At 42.9% G+C, this 15,182-nt stretch overlaps 1 long non-coding RNA gene across 1 annotated transcript; it reads right to left on the bottom strand.

Moving 5' to 3' along the window:
* Positions 1 to 1,019: 1,019 nt before the first annotated feature.
* On the bottom strand, positions 1,020 to 15,119 carry LOC146258937 (uncharacterized). Its single transcript, XR_014729798.1, has 4 exons — positions 14,980 to 15,119; positions 3,490 to 3,608; positions 2,394 to 2,431; positions 1,020 to 2,189 (listed from the first exon to the last, which is right to left on the bottom strand). It is a non-coding gene; the product is annotated as an uncharacterized LOC146258937 (long non-coding RNA).
* Between the last annotated feature and the right edge of the window lie 63 nt (positions 15,120 to 15,182).

Raw genomic sequence — 15,182 nt, 5'->3', positions numbered from 1 at the left:
CAGAGGAGACAATGATGAGCTGATGTCCTTGCTGGAGAGGTCTGATGTGTGGAATATTTGGATTGACTCAACCTTGGACTCAGCCTCACCCCACCTCAGATCCAACACTTCTGTGTGTGTGTGTGTGTGTGCGTGCAATGTAAGTGTTGTCTGTCCTTGATCATTATAAAGAAAGGCCAGAGGGCTGTGAGAGAGGACTTGGGCTGTTTGCCAGTAAGGACACAGGCTACTGCATCTCAGCCTGCACTCTGGGAGCTCCCCACTCGGATTTACTGCCCAATTTACACTGCTAGGGGATAGCTGGATGCCGTGTTACCATTGTGCTCATAGGACACACTTAAAACAAGATATATGAAGAAAACAGAGCAAAATACACAACAGAAATCTATATAACAGGTGTGTGTACTTCTGTAGGTGGTCTGTGGACATATATCCTGTTCAATGTGACGTCTTTCTGGTAGGAGCTTGTGCATAGAGGAACCATTATCTACACATTTCCCATGCTATCACAACGATCACAAAGCTAAAGCATCACAGACTAAAAATCAGTACAGAGCAATTTCCTCTACAAGGACAGACACAAACAGACCTCAAATCTGTGAATATGGTGGCAAGCGGTCTCCACCTTCAACATGTTTTCTAACAGCCATAGCCTCGTAGCCCTCGGCTGCTGGCCTTAGCCCACAATCACGGCCATGTAAGTCATGTGATGCAACTTTCCTGGTATCGTGATTATTTGATGTGAAAACACTGAGCAGGAACATACGGGATAGAGAAAATCCTGGTGGACACATCAAGTCTCCCTGGATCTTAGTATGCTTCATGCCGTAGAGCTCACTTTGCCCCCCCCCCCCCCCCCCACACACACACACACCCCTCCTCCAAGAGGCCTCACAGGATATATGATGACCATTAAGGCACTAGGGGGGGGATCTATTTTACTCCCAGCAGGCTTGAATAAACCAGTTCCCTGGTTCCGAGTGTTTATGAACTAAAAACATGACAAGAAGAAACTCCCCTGACCCCCAGCACCCCTCTGGAGTTACTGCAGCTAGAGGTCTATCTGTGCTGTTAGATAAAGTTCAACAGAAGTTCACATTATGTGACCTCCCTGTTACATGGCCGAAAATGTCTGACATACCAACCAAAACATCTCAGGTGACACATCTGTCCTTGTGATGTTTAACCTGAAGAAGATGACCCATCTGGTTAAGATCTGGACCTGGAAACAAGAGGTCACACACTGCCGTGAAATGAACCTTTTCTCCCCAAAATCTGGACTTGATAGCTGTTGTCAGAATATGTGACCTCCCTTTTACATGGCTGAACATTTCTGACACACCAACCAAACCATCTCAGGTGACTCATTTGTCCTTGCCATGTATAAACAAAAGACAATCACCGGTTTGGTCAACATCTGGATCTGGAAACAAGAAGTCACATATTTTGATACCTGTCATCAGAATAATAAGGCAGGCCTATTCTCACGATTTATACAGTAGATGAGGTATATATTTTACATGGACTTACAATCAGTGTACTTTATGGAACATGATAAGTTTTGATGCATTCAACTTCAATCTTTTGGGAACCCAAATTTCATATATGTTTTCTCCTTTGTCAGACAACAGCTCGTCTCTTTAACAGGTTCCTATCCCTAAAGAAAGAAGCTCCCATAATAATGTGACATCTAAAGCCCCCAGGGCCTCAAACATATGGTGTAATATTCAGACTGAAGATTCTTCATCCAAAACAACACACACAGTCAACCTCCCTGTATTTTGTCTTGGCGCGTCCAAAACTCTGTATATAAGTATTGGTATAATCCTACACTCCCTTCAACTTCACATTTCTCCTTTCCCAAACTGTCTGACACCCCAGACAGACAGAGCAGTAGTGTTCTCCTCTTGAACTCATTCGACCTGAACACAGAGGACGTAACGATACATCCATGTGGTTGTCTATCCCACTGGCCCAGCCCCCCCATCCATCCTCCACAGGAGAGGGTGTGGATCTAGCGGAGCAGCCCCGGGGGATGAGGGGGTGGTGGAGGTGCAGGTGTCTCCTCTTCTGCAGCCCTGGTCCTGGCAGCTGCAGCTGGGATGAAGCCCGCCACAACGTTCCTCCAGAACTCCCCAGACATGGGATCCCAGAGAGCTCCTAACTCTTCCCACAACAACATGACCACCCTGAAAAAAAATGAACATATTATTAAATATAATTGTCAAACAACACAGACTTTCTATAAATTGAATCCAAATGTGTGTGGGGGGTAGTGGTCTCTAAGACAGGATGCTGAAGCTGAGAAGCTGCCTGCAATGCAGGTCCTGATGGCTGAATGACTCCATGTGAGTGTCACTGTTGTTTGAGAACATGACATTTAGTTTCCTTACTTGATTTCCACCATGCCGAAGTCCAGTTTGAGTAGGGCCTAGGAGAAAAATAGAGGAGGTACTTACCAATGAATACATCTTTGTTCAGTAAAGATTTAGTAACTTTAAAGTAAGAGACTGTGAACTTCCCTCGCATATTCCATACCTGTGTTTTCATGGCATTCAATCAAAAAAATTAAGCTGATTTCAATTAAATCTCAACCGACTGGTAAAATGTCATTTCTATTTGTACAGCTACAACAAATTACACGCAGGTGGATACAATCAGTCACACTGCATCGTCACGCATCACTCATTTACCCACTAACTAACACACAGTGTCTCTCTCTCTGACACAAACACGCAAATAATGCTGCTTGTTGAAACCCTTTGGTGAACTAAAAAAGTTTTGAATTCTACAGAGTTTAAATTCTTGCAGTGATGAAAAACTTTGAGCCAGTATTTAGGTCACAGACAGTGTAAATAGGGCAAAATGATTGTAGTTACAGCACATCAGGCTATGTTGTGCAGGGAATGAGGACGAGTAGAGTAAGCAGATACAAAAGAAAACAAAAGGAAGTGAGAAGGAGAGGCAGTGAGAAGAAGAGGCAATGAGAAGGAGAGGCAGTGAGAAGAAGAGGCAGTGAGAAGGAGAGGCAGTGAGAAGGAGAGGCAGTGAGAAGAAGAGGCAGTGAGAAGAAGAGGCAGTGAGAAGGAGAGGCAGTGAGAAGGAGAGGCAATGAGAAGGAGAGGCAATGAGAAGGAGAGGCAGTGAGAAGAAGAGGCAGTGAGAAGGAGAGGCAGTGAGAAGGAGAGGCAGTGAGAAGGAGAGGCAGTGAGAAGAAGAGGCAGTGAGAAGAAGAGGCAGTGAGAAGGAGAGGCAGTGAGAAGGAGAGGCAGTGAGAAGGAGAGGCAGTGAGAAGAAGAGGCAGTGAGAAGGAGAGGCAGTGAGAAGGAGAGGCAGTGAGAAGGAGAGGCAGTGAGAAGGAGAGGCAGTGAGAAGGAGAGGCAGTGAGAAGAAGAGGCAGTGAGAAGGAGAGGCAGTGAGAAGACGTGAGAGGGGCACCGCACAGTCAAAGATCTGAAAGCATGTACTGTATTACAGTGGTGTACATGCCTCCTGCTATCTGCCTGATGCATCTGTCCTTGTCTGAGGATGCTCGCTGTGTCATGTATGTAGCCTTAATAAACCAGGAACCTCCAGGTGACCTCCAGTTAGGCTTGTTCACCGGGGCTCTGTAATCAGATGGAAATATTGGAAACAAGTAGTGTCAAACCATTTTCCGATTATGTTTTCAAAGAAGAAGGGCAGTGAGCTAAATGATATAATGCTCGAATCCATAGCACTGATTATTCTATATAACTACGTTTCCCTCTTGTTAGTTTATTTTCAGTTCAGAGCTATAAATCAAGGGATGTTGGTTAATCATGATAGTGTGAGTGTGTGTGAATGTGTGCAACTGCATTAAATCCATCTCAAGTAACCACACAATTAGTCCACATTAATCACACACATTGAAAAAATATACAATTTCTATACATGTTGTGGCATTGCAGCAGCTCTATTACATTCATTAATTTAGATTTGTACAGAGATCAGTGATATTTCCATCCTTTCAGGGTGTGGATGGGTGTGTGTGTGTGTGTGTGAGATAGAGCGAGAGAGAGAGAGAGAGAGAGAGAGAGAGAGAGAGAGAGAGATAGAGAGAGAAACAGAGAGAGAGAGAGAGAGAAATGTGCCTCTAGTTTTCAAGCAGCTCATCCTGATATAACACAGACACCTTCCCAGCTGTGCTGCTTGCACAGCAGGCCTGTGATCATAAACATTGGCCCATGAAACACATACTGTAGGTATCCGTCAGTCCAGACTAGCTTGGCAAAGTTCTCACCTTGATGACAACTGAGGGGAAAAATGGGTTGTGTGCAGCTGCATGCACATTAGTGGGAGTCTTCTTCTAGGTCTTTTGGACATGAAGACTAATATTGCATCAGAAAAACAAATGGGTCGGGTTCCTCCAAGTACATTGTTTATGATCATTGACCTATGCACTTTTGTAAAGCTCTCTCTTGGAAGTCGCTTTGGATGAACGCGTCCGCTAAATGAATACATGAAAATGTAAGTACTGCTGTCAGGAACTGCTGTTCAAAGGCCAGTCCTAGACGCACCACTTACAGAGCACCACCCAAAGTCAAACACAAGTACAGTGCTTTAGATGGATGGACACTGGCATGTGCATTGACTCCATGTGTTAGAACGTGTAGACCAATGAGCTGTACTGTTTCAAACTGACGGCCACTAATCCTGGCCATGAGAGACAGCTGGCACCCCAGGTTTACCAGCTGCAGCAGGTGACCCAGGCACAAGGACACTGATATTGCCTTGTGTGAAGCTGAGTTGGGAGTTGTTAGTGTATTCCATGGAGAGGGAGAGAAAGACAGCCTTGTAGTATGTTCATATTGAACTCCTCTTTAAGCAACAGTCTCATCATTAATAACGTCCTTAAGGACAGTTGGCACAGACAAAATAAACAGCACTCGGCCCCGGGAGTTGAACCGTTGGTGTGGGAAGAAGTTCTGTACAAGAACACAAGAGCTCTCTCACTTGATTGATGTTTTGCTGCTCATTCATCACATTGGCTGGAGTCCTTTCAAATACATCTTCAGCCCTATAATACTTAGAAGCACAAAGAGCTGTCGTGGCAAAGGAAAGCTCCGCACTCCACAGGTCAATCAGAGTTAGCCAAACACATTCCTGCTCTGATACTTCTGCTGATGGATGTGTTCAATCTGGCATTGTTTCAGCCCAATGCTCACTTCAGGAAAATAGGGGAAAGATAACAAAAATAAAGATCTTATTGCATTCATACATTCAGAACATGCTAGGATCCATTGGGGTTTCGCTATAGCAATTCTGTACATCAGGGGAATTCTTTGTTATTGTAGTAGTCTGAGAGCGCTTAGCTTAATGAGTAAATGCGATATTACACAGGGGAATTGACTTAAATGTTTACTAAATGAACTACTGAAAAAAATCAACATGTTCACACATGACTGGCTACCTGATTAATCACACAAAGTGGGGGGGATGTCTCTGGATAGCAGAATATAAAAACACAATCACAAAGACATATTTGCACATATCTGGCCACTTATTAAACTCCTACATGTGAAACGCATGATGGGTTGGTTCAATATGTTGGAGACCTGAAAACCGAAGGGAGTTTTTTGGGTTAGGGTTAGAGGGTTTTTGTAGGGTGAATGGTGTCCTTTACACACACACACACACACACACACACACACACACACACACACACACACACACACACACACACACACACACACACACTGAAAGTGTAGTCTGAAAGACAACCTAGTGATGTCTCTAAAAGGCAGCCAAAAATGAAGTATGTTACAGATCTTTTCTCAGTCACTTTACTGGATTACTTGGCAACATTATATGAACAGTCCCTGGACTTTCTGTTCAAAAGCAGCCAGACATTAATGAGGTGTTTGGAGTTTTTGAGCTATGTCATAACATAAACAGCTTTTTGGCACACCTGTATAGATCACACTCAGACACTTCACAATGTATACTGCAGGCTGCAGAACAACAAAATGGTTCTTCAGGAAAACTCACACAACACTAATCCACATGTCAGTGACTCTGAAGTATGAAGGCATTGATTTGAACAACTATCGAGAGCAGGAGCTCCCTGTGCAGATGGAGTCAGCAGGAAGGTGAAGTCACCCCAGGCCTCTTCTCTCCACCCAGGTACGGGGGATTTATGGAGCAGATGGCCCCCAGATTTCCACCTGGAACAAGAGGACACTTGATTCATGCTGTCTCAGTCTGCTTGATATCTCTTATCTCTTTCAAGAGCATTTTCCATTATATAAAATATAGAAAAAAAAAGAGGAAGAAAAAACCCAAGACTGGAAACACATGTTGGACTGGAACTCCACCAGAACAGCCCCCGTTGGTTTTCCAAGTTCTAGTACGAAGTACATCAGTATAAAATGTCAGCTTTTCATCAGTTAATCAGCACTTGAATTTCTATTGTTAAAGGTGAGGAGCAGGCAAAGAGAGGCTAGAAGTAAAGCAATTTCTTCATTTACAAAACAGCACAATTAGGCTGTGGACATGAAGACCAATATTCAAATGTCTTCCTTAAAATGCCCAGTTGGTCGACCTTGGGCCATCTGATTGGTGACGAGGCAGGAGACAGGAAACTTTTGTGAGGCAGTGCAGGGCACCAGGTCTAAGGGGGATCATAGAAAGTCAAGTAACAGGTGTGGTAAGATCACCAGCCACTAAAAACCATGAAAAAGCCTCAGGTCTCTCCAACTGCAACACTTACCCATAAGGGCAGGAACGTGGTGTCTGACAGAGAGGCTGAGAGAGATCACATGTAGTCCCGTGTGTCGGATCCATGGATGGATCCAGCAGCCACAAATGCAAAAAGGTTGTAAACTATGACTTCAGCTCACCAGGAGGGAGGCCTTCTTATTATCAGCTATTTTCCTCAAAAGTCCACCTGAGGAAATGAACATTTGAACTGCTCTCTATGGCATCATGGCATCTTGAAGAGCCTTTCTAACTCAGATAATGGGAGCAGAACTCAGTGAATGGACCTCTCAGAGATGCAGACATGAGATACAGCAAGAACTGGTCCAGTTACTGTTAGCAAAAACATGGAATACTATGGGGTTCTGGCCGGTCGTACTGTGCATCCATGGCAGAGGAATGTGAAAAATCTGTGATGAGGTGAATGCAGAATCATAGAAGGACTGAGCTGGGTACTTCAATAGACCCGTGGAATACAGAATTATGCTTAGCTCCAACAGAATCACAGTGGCTTTTCTGACCTTCTGGCACAGTCATGTTCAGATACAGTACATGACTAACAACACATTTCTGCTGATCAAGTCCAAACTGACTCCTGCTGCATTCACTCCTGTAAATGCAATTTATTTTCTCACAGTATTTGTGTTCCCTCTGCCAAAGCCAGAGCCTGTTTGAGGACATTTCCTCAGCATTCCATGAGCTAACATTCAGCATGATTAATATTGCTCACATCTCTGCCCTAAATGTAACTCTTGGAACAGAAATTGCGGTCAAGAACATTTCATCCATCATGGATTAAAATATATATGTATATAAGACGATTACTAGGGAGTTGGTTGTGCACTGTGTACAGCCTGACATATTTCCCTTGGTTGCCCAAATACATCCATAACACACACTTCATTTATACAACTTCAAGGTAAGACGTATGTTTGAAATGCCTCATTTCATTCTCTGGACCAGAGTCAAAGCCTTAGTGGAGCGATGCATCAGCCCAGGCAGCAGTGGTCGTCTGAGCAGGTGAACCAGCATGGAAAATCAAGTCCATTTAATTGGCCACAGATGATGACTGTGCTATGTTCACTCAGTTATAGTGTTTAATGCCTCTAATTCAAATTGGCAAACAAACCAACCAAATCAAATGGAGTTCCTGCTGCTTCTGAAAGAGTGAAGCACCGTGGTGACCTGAGATATTAACCTCTTGGACTATGAAATCACAGAGTGGTATCTGGGACAATTGTCAACATTGTCTCACATTATTGTCAGTTTCAAGTCAAATAAAACTAAATACAATCATTTGTATTCCACACCGTGATTCAGTTTGTACAGTACTTTATACAGTATTCCCTGCAGATGTACAGTAGATTCTGAAAACACGAGTACAGTGTACTATACCCATCTCAGAGCAGCACTCCACAATTTAAGGCTTGGAGGAGAAGTCTGTCACAATCTGTTTTGGGGCTAACAGAAACTGCTACGTGGTTTCTGACGGTTGCCATCCAGATAGCAAACAAAAAAAAACATAATTTTGCTGGTCTGGATGACCAGTAGTCCAAGATCAAACCACTGTGTATTGTTTTGTCAAATCGGATTAACTGAGGTGGATGTTCTACACATCTGCACTAGGATGTGGTTCCAGCTACCTCTGTACAGCAACTCTTGGATGAGCTCTGCCATGCCACACACAGAGACATTTTCATACTCACACCTCCCTTGACTGCCAACAGCTTCTCCTGTCAGCCAACACTAACTTCAGTATTTAAAGCTTTCAGGGTGAGTTAAGGACAGTTTATTTTTGCTCTTTCATCATCAAAGATAAAAAAAGTCGATAAGCTGGAGGTGGTAATGAACTGTTATTTTGTTAAATATGTTTTTTTTTTCACTCACACTACCACTTTGCCATATTACAACAGGCAGCTCAGAGTGGACTGTTTGAAGAAACACCGACTTGATAGGACGGATATGGTAGACTGTGCCAGGTCAGACAGGAAGCTGATCCAACAGGAGGGGAAGTGTGCCCCCCTCTGGTATTCCTCTAACATGGCCTTCACTGTGACTGAACCACGCCACGTTCAGAATGACAGCACAACAGCTCTCTCTCCAAGACAGGTCATGTGGGGTTAGATTTAGCCAATTTCTCCTCAGGCATAGGAGCCAGGTTCTCAGGGAATGGGGAGAGCACCAGTCCTGTCTCCAAGGTGCAGTAGAAGACCGAGAAGGATTCAGCGCAACTCTCTCCACTATAAACTACATACCTCTTTCACAAAGCTCATCCAAAAAAGTCCTGAGTTATAGCTTATCGGTTGACATTTACAGTCACAGTCCCCAGCCAAAAGTTAATAGATCCAATTGTTTTAAATAATCTTTAAAGTTCTCAACTGGACAAAAGGGCAGTATGCTAAATCATGACTGGTGTGAATAACAAAACATTCCCGGTGAAATACATATCTGGAAAGATTTTGTGACATCATTGACTGTGTTCTTGTTAAATTGATAGATAAATAAATCACACAGTTAAACCACTGCTAGAATAGCAGATTAGATTGAATTGCTTCAATTTATGTAATGTAAACATTTTGGAGAGTCCTAACCTGGATATACAGGTTCACATCTGAGGTGAGCCCTTTCAAAGCTGCAAGGGAGTTAGACAGGGAGACAGCTAATACCACCATGTATCCTTGTCTGACAGATATGAATTATTATGGAAATTATGTAGTCTCATGTCTTTAAACGTTCATTGACTTCTCCAAGACAAGTTTAATAAAACAGTCAACATGTAAGCGGACCTCTTGGCCTTGGATAAGGTGAGGTTTGGAGGTTAAGCAACTCTCTGGATCTTTAACTTTCAGGCTCTTTGGCTTTCAGGAACTAACCAGACACGATGCAAAGTGCTAGCCTGGCATGGCCTGGCTGTAGCTGTCTGACTGCATGAGGTCATCTCTTCAAGGTACCGCATGCCACCCATACAGACAGCAGTGTCCACTCAGCTCCTGCCATCAGTGGGTGGTCTCTCTGTCTCTCTGTGTCTCTGTCTGTGTCTCTGTCTGTGTCTCTGTCTCTCTCTCTCTGTCTCTCTCTCTCTGTCTCTCTCTCTCTGTCTCTCTGTCTCTCTGTCTCTCTCTGTCTCTCTCTCTGTCTCTCTCTGTCTCTCTGTCTTTGTCTCTGTCTCTGTTTCTCTCTCTCACCAACTTGGCGTTTCCCTGTCTCTCTCTGTCCCTCCCTCTTTCTCCCAGCACCACACAGGTAGCTGGGTGCTGACATCATACTCACGGTGATTCTGTGCCGACTGGCCCATCACCCATCACTTAGTTAGAGAACTTTCAGACAACCACGAACAGAGATCAAGCAGGAGTAACACATCCTAGAGCAAACGCTGCTATCCTCCCCATGGCCTGAGAGGCTGTGAAGTCCTGCTGCACATGCTGTCTCAGCTGCACCATTCTCAGGCCTGCACATTCTCTCTCCATGGGAAACAAAAAATGGTGGGTTTTGGCAGCTGTGGTTACTGTGGGTCAGAGTGGAAAGAATCAGTAGAAGGCTGGCTGTAGAAGAAGCTCTACCTCTGAATTAAAACATTCCCTGCCCCCCGAAGGGAGATGGGGTTCTTACCACACTCTTATCCTGTTAAGTTTGAGGGCGATGCTAAATGTATTGTGACTGGAGTGGAATCCACACATGGTACACTACAAGAGTAAAGAAAAAAAGTTCTACAGCTTTTTGCAACAGTTTTGCCGTACAGCTTGTGAAATGAAAATAAAATGCCAAGAAAGTCAATGACGTCTAACTGACAATTCTCAAGATAAATCACAAAACAATTAGTTGAGTGACTGTGAGTAATAATCATTACTGAAGTTCATGTTCTTTTTCCTGTATACATCTGCGGGGTCGAAATAATGAAATGTAAATATTTCACTAACACATTTAGCTGCAAACAGTATGCGTGGCTAGCTTGTCTCATGGCCAAAGAAAGCATGTGTGTGTGTGTCTCCTTCAGAAAAAGAAAACATTCACTACAGCACATGAATATACATAACTCCATACAATCTATGTAATTGTATACAATTCAGCACAAGTGATCATCTCGGTACATGCACATCAATTTAACAACCTTGTTCTTAAAATATTCTTTACATTGTGATCATGTAACTTCAAAGAAACCACATTTCAAAACATTTCCACTAAATACATTCCAATAAGATTGGGGACTATACCCTGACACAACATTGTCTAATAGACGAAGACACCATTCAGACAAACCCATGGAGACCTCCATTACCATGATTCTACAGGAGCTCCTATCATGTGACACTATGGGATCAATCCAGTGGGCGTTAGTCTTGCAAACTCTGGCTAATCCTAGTCTGATACTCACAGGCCCTTTCAGTGGAGATTCTCCATCAACATGAAGAATTAGAGTTTAGGACTAGGCTAAATCTGTTTCTGGGAAACCAGCTCTTGGAGTCTGGAAATACCCCTCACAAAGAGTGCTTTCCTCTCCCACTGGAGTGGTGAGGCGAGGTGAACCCCACCTCTAAGTTCCAAGGACATTTTTAGAGTGGGGGATCTTATAAAGTATTTATTTTGGCTAAATGTTACTGAATAAATCGTCCAGAAACCCTCAGATGTAAGCAAAATTTCTATGCAGTCTCTTAACCAGAGAAATTTAAAAGAAAAATGACAAGCTTTTCAAGTTGTGATCACCCACACCCTATTAGAACAGGAGGCTTGTTCGGCCCTGGTGTGTTGACTGAGTTAACTACAGAGCACAGAGACCCTGACAGACTGCTGACTACAAGGGAGACACTGAATCAGTTCAAGATTTTTAATAGTAATACTCGCGACAGACGGATATGTAGAAATCTCTAGATATCATTTTTTTTTTCGGGGGGGGGGGACACACACTGATTTGACACTTTACAGTGCAGACAAGCAGATACTTGCCATCTCACTTCAATTGTACCTCTTTAGTTAATTACTAGGCCTCCTACGTTTGATTGGTTTAATCTTTATTCTTTCATTTAAAGATTTTCTGATAATTCTCCTGAGCAACATCTCACTATAGCCGGTCATGATCTTCAAGTAGACTTCACTGATGGCCCTACACATATTACTTCCCAAATAATTACAGATATATTGAACGGATTTATGACTCATGGAAACTAGGAGAGAAAATACACTTTGAAGTAAACACAATAATACCGTTGAGAAAGGACAATAAGTTATAATTGGATCAATAAGGTATCTACAGGGACAGTATGTCAGGTAGTTGACATACTGTATCTAATACAAGCCAACTCAAGCGTTTTATTTGCCAGGTTTCATTTTTAAAACGTATTAAAAAGGAAAGTCATAAAATGCAATGACACTGCTGACACATACTGAAAGAGTTAATGATTTTCTCCTTAACTTTGTGTTGAGTGTCTATCACAGAAATGCCACTGTTATTATACATGATAGTACATTGAAATATAGTATCATACTAACACTGTATTCTGATAGAAAAGAAGACGGAAGACGTGTGCAGTTGTGTAATAAATAGGAAAAACTCAAAAGAAATGCTTGAAAAAGAGAGCCGTTGAAGAAGCGATTTACAAAGACCTGAGTCCACTGACCCAGGTGAAACTTTCAGACAGCCATCTGAGAAACTGGACCCAGCAGAACCTTAATGAGGCAAGACCAAGTGTGATTAAAATAGCATTTTCAACCAGTATGACCTCCAAGACCGAACCAAGACTACTTCACCTGGCTCGGCTCTCCTTCAGGTTCATAAATCAATCAGTTATTTATGGACATGGCTATAAAGACGAGAGTAGACAGGGAATTTCATTTCTACATGAGCCTAGACTTTAAATGCAGTTCCATTTAATAGCAACCTCTTTGACTTAGCTTGAAGAGATGAGGAGGCAATGGAAAGATTGGCTAGTAGCAGTCCACAGAGACTAGATGACAGGAAGTGATGAGATGGAAGATTGCACCTCCTGTATTGTGTGTTCCAAGACCTTTCAGTACTATCATTGTAGTTCACTCGAGCCACATTACATTGACATGCCACCTTGTAGCATTTGTTCAATTTAAATACAATATCGGCTAAATAACCAACACATTTCCAGGTAGCTTAGCTAAGCCGGCAATATATTTCAAGCTTTTCCATTTAAAAGTGCTACTTTATTAATTCACTCACGTTTCTACATACCCCTTCAGGAGGGACACAGATGTTCTTTTACTGAGGAAAACATGTGACTTGTAATCCCCACTCCTCAAACACTGTCACATTTCCACACCAAATGGCCGAGAGAAGAATAGCTTTGTAAATACTGCAGGATGTCACTGTGATCCAGCAATGGTGAGATGATAGTGCAGGTGGTTCTGATTCTTTCTGAGTGGCATAATGGGATTGAACTATGACCCCAAGCACCAATGTCAGCCACACATTCATACCATCCAACTTTCCAATCATGCAACAGCAGCCACCGATGATCTGTTCAGTTATTTGTGGAGAACCAGTCATGGTATTCATCGAGTCAGGCCAACAAAGTTTGGCAAAATTGCAAGAGAAGTCTGAAGTGATTACACTGTAGAACTAACTGCCAAAAGACTGACATTTAGTGTGACATTCCAACACCACTAGTTGATCTGTACAATGTCCTGAATACATTCTGATATGAAGGGGGCACATTCTGTGAAAAGTTTGAACCAAAATGACCTTGTTACCGTCTGAAGAGAGTAGATACAGTTTCACTGCTTTGCTTCAGTTTGATAGCCAAAAAACACAAGGTAAAGTTTAGTTCAGTTTTACAAAAGCCTTAACATATTTATACTGAAAACAGGACCATGGCATGATTGAAATAACACCTGCAATACATTTCTACATGCAAAATGTATCTTGAAGCTGTACAGGCCCCAACGTTGGCTTTTCTCCTCCATTGAAAGTGAGCTCAAACTCCTGTGGGATGCTTAAAGGGACTTGTGAGCTGGCGAGCCAAAAAAAGATAAAAAGATAATGTTTTCACTTGCCCAGGTTATGGTTGGGAGCTGAAATTAAAGGATTTTAAGGCACACGGGCAGATGTTAAAAGCGGCACACTAACTGAAAAATCACCTGCATGAGGCTGTAATGCTCACTTCAGAAACAAAGAACCCTTACGGGATTTCCTCAGACCCAGTTTGTCATAAGATCACATTAACTCCTAAGAATGTTGGAATCCACATGAATTTGATCAACTATAAGTTGCTAATCACAACATAGTAACCCTTTGAAACACTTTTGTAAAATACAGTAGGGTTTGTTAACATTGTCCGACATGTCCAATAGTCACTGTGGCAGGCTAAACTCCTACTGTAACTGTAGTTACTGGCGCACTGGAACACCGGAGTGAGCAGAACTCTGGGAGGGAGATGAGAAAGTGGAAAGCCTGAGAGACCAGTGTGCTCATTTCGAGAGCAATGGGAACCACATGTTCTTGGGGGAGAGACCTTTAAGAAGTGGTACTTACATGCAATCATGTATATGGCTCACATCCAAATCGGGGAAGTGGTGGAAACCCCTGATGCACATGAACTGCATGGGTAAGTACTGTACCAACACAGGCCAGCTTAGCCTAGCAACCTGACTAATCAATTAGCAGCAATTTAGGTCTGCTAATCTTAATGGGGCCCAGGCTTTGGGGATGGATTGGTGACAAGGGTGTAATGGGTACTGTGGCAGCTTTGCTTCCATATCACAAAGTCATCTGGCAACCTCTACTTCCACTCCAGTATCTGCAGCCAGGCTGAAAATGGAGCGTGTAATAGCTTGTCTTGCACAATAAGACTCTGTGTGATAAGAGTGGATAGCAGCACCCTACCCTGCATACAGCCATCAGCCAAGCACCGATAGGTTTTTAGGCCTTGCTGCATGAACGCATGCCAATCATGACTACATTATAGGAAAATAAGTAAGGTTGGTTCAAATCTATCAACGGTGAAATTGTTAAAAGCCTGAGGAATAACATTGGTAGACTGCAACAATATTAGTACACAAAAACAAGTTGTTTTTGTATACTAATGTAAGAGAGTGGTTGTGGCACGGGTCACATTGTAACAGATCCACACACCTGTTGATAGGTCATGAATACAAAGCGAAACTGACTTTACATCCTGCATTTAAACTTGCCCGAAAACAGCACAGCAAAATGAACAGATTCTAACTATTGCCAGGCTTAAAATGTCGATGTTCCTAGGGTCACATGAATGTGATCCGGTGTATACGGACATACATCGTTACCTTCAAAAGACTGCTAACTTCTGGGAGAAGTGACTTCATGACTTCCATTTGTTTCTTTGGTAGTTCTTGCTGGTCCAACGGCAGGTGCTGTATTAAACGGCTGCTGTCTGCTCAGTCATAGCTTAAGCCTGCCATCTAGGGGAGGTTTGCAAAAACTGAAAGAGTCAAACCTTGCAAAAGAATGGGAATCAATGAGAACAAGG

This window comes from Hypomesus nipponensis, chromosome 14, assembly GCF_054491055.1.
Source record: "Hypomesus nipponensis isolate SF chromosome 14, ASM5449105v1, whole genome shotgun sequence".
Taxonomy (NCBI): Eukaryota; Metazoa; Chordata; class Actinopteri; order Osmeriformes; family Osmeridae; genus Hypomesus; species Hypomesus nipponensis.
The sequence above is the reverse complement of the archived record's forward strand: the minus strand, read 5'-3'. Positions and strand labels throughout refer to the sequence as shown.